This window comes from Oncorhynchus mykiss, chromosome 16, assembly GCF_013265735.2.
Source record: "Oncorhynchus mykiss isolate Arlee chromosome 16, USDA_OmykA_1.1, whole genome shotgun sequence".
Lineage (NCBI taxonomy): Eukaryota > Metazoa > Chordata > Actinopteri > Salmoniformes > Salmonidae > Oncorhynchus > Oncorhynchus mykiss.
The window spans coordinates 55,464,628-55,467,127 of record NC_048580.1 but is presented as its reverse complement, the minus strand read 5'-3'; the positions used below and the strand labels follow the sequence as shown (position 1 = coordinate 55,467,127).

The window sequence follows — 2,500 nt, the reverse complement described above, 5'->3', positions numbered from 1 at the left end:
TAACAATAATAGTAATAATAAGTAAGTTACTGTTTACTATTCAGATGTTATTATTCAGTGTCCCTCAGGCTATGGCAGGAAAATACATATTTGGCTGCAAGAGGAGCCATTGCTCCTTCGCCCATGAGTATTCTTAGTTTTTCCTCTGGGTTCAATTTGTAAAAATGTGGAATATATGTAGTCATTTCTGTGAATAATGAATCTCTTTGTGAGGAATATTTATCACAGTAAAGGAGAAAGTGCATCTCTGTCTCTACCTCCCCTGTCATGCAGTGACCACATACACGCTCCTCTTTGGGTAGCCATGTCTTTTTATGTCTGCCGGTTTCTATTGCCAATCGGTGGTCACTCAGCCTGTACTTGGTAAGGATCTGTCTCTGCTTCGTATCTCTGACAGAGTAGAGATAATCAGCCAATTCATATTCTCTGTTTAGGGTCAGATAGCAATTTAGTCGGCTTTGGGATTTTGTTTCGTTTTTCCAGTATTGTAAGTATGATTCCTTTGATTGGTTCATGATTTTGTTTATTGGAATTCTTTCTTTTGAAGCAGTGCTGGTGTCAGCTTGATTGGTGAGGTCCAACACCAGCTGACTGAGAGGGCTCGTTTCTGGGCTCAGCTCTTGGGCTTGAAGTGCTTTAAATTGCAGACTCGAATTTGGACTTGAATTTAGATGTAGCCAAAATTTTAATGATCTTTTCTGTATTTTCATTATTACTGGAAAACGGCCCAATTCTGCCCTACATGCATTAGTTGGTGTATTTCTCTGGACTTGTAGAATTTTCCGACAGAATTCTGCATGTAGGGTTTCAATTGGATGTTTGTCCCACATTTTAAAATCCAGTTTATTGAGTGGCCCCCAAACCTCACTTCCATAAAGTGCTATTGGTAGGATTACACTGTCAAATATTTTAGTCCAAATTCTAATTGGGATGTTGATTTTGAATAATTTCATTTTGATTGCATACATTGCTCTGCGGGCTTTTTCTTTGAGTGCATTCACTGCCATATTAAAGTTTCCCGATGCAGATATGGTCAGACCAAGGTAGGTGTAATTTTTTGTGTGTTCAATTAAGGTGTTGTTCAGGGTGAATTTACATTTTTGTTTCTGACATCTGGGTTTTTTTTGGAAAATCATGATTTTAGTTTTTTGGAAATTTACTGCCAGGGCCCAATTATGGCAATATTGCTCCAGAATATTAATGTTTTGTTGAAGACCTTCTTTGGTTGGTGATAGAAGTACCAAGTCATCAGCATATAGCAGGTATTTCACCTCTGTGTCAAATAGTGTGAGTCCTGGGGCTGGAGATTGGTCCAACATGTCTGCTAATTCATTGATATAAATGTTGAAAAGATTTGGACTCAAATTGCAGCCTTGTCTCACACCTCGACATTGTGAAAAAAATTCTGTTCTTTGGTTTTTGATTTTTATTGCACACTTATTTTCTGTGTACATACATTTTATTAAGTCATACACCTTACCACCAAGCCCACTTTGTAGAATTTTGTAGAATAGCCCTTCGTGCCAAATCTAATCAAATGCTTTTTTAAAGTCAATAAAGCAAGCAAAGATTTTGCCCTCTTTTTTTTGGTGGACGTGTTTATTAATTAGTGTGTGTAAGGTGTATATATGGTCAGTAGTGCGATGGTTAGGGAGAAAGCCAATTTGACATTTACTTATTACATTTTTTTCTTGAAGAAAGGTTTGAATTCTTGAATTCAAAATGCTACAGAAAATCTTTCCCAAGTTACTGTTGACGCAAATTCCCCTGTAATTATTGGGGTCTGATTTGTCTCCACTTTTGTGGATAGGGGAGATGAGCCCCTGGTTCCAGACATCAGGGAAGCAGCCAGAAGTTAAAACCATGTTGAACAATTTAAGCACAGCATTTTGCAACTCAGGTGTGCTGTTTTTCAGCATTTCATTTCTGATGTTGTCTACACCACAAGCCTTTTTTGATTTAATAGATTTTAGCTTTTCATTTAGTTCTTGTTGGGTTATTGGGTAATCTAATGGATTTTGGTTGTTTTTAATGACTGATTCCAGGATGTTCAATTTTTCTTTAATTTCTAATTGGTTCTGGTTTAAGTCTTTTTGTGGGATGTTTTTGTATAGATTATCAAAGTAAGTTTTCCAAATTCCTACATCTTGTATGGCTAATTCTTGTGGCTTTGATGTGCTTAAATTGTTCCACATGTCCCAGAACTGATTTTGGTCAATTGCGTTTTCAATTTCATCAAGTGTCTTGTTGGTATAATTCAATTTCTTGCATTTCAGTGTTTGTTTATACTGTTTCAGAGTTTCAAAGTATTCATATCGTAGCTCTGGGTTGTTTTGCTGCTTATGTTTTTTGTTTGACATTTGTCTTAGGTGTTTTCTAATTGTTTTACATTCATTATCAAACCATTTGTCAGAAACATTTTGATTTTTGCTTCTGATGTTGCATTGCTTTGGTTTTCTCAAATTTGCTTTCGATGCTGCTTTTTGAAATATGCAGTTTA

General features: G+C 36.2%; 1 pseudogene; it reads left to right on the top strand.

Moving 5' to 3' along the window:
* Positions 1–2,500, top strand: part of LOC110491111 — a 119,473-nt pseudogene that overhangs the window by 49,982 nt on the left and 66,991 nt on the right.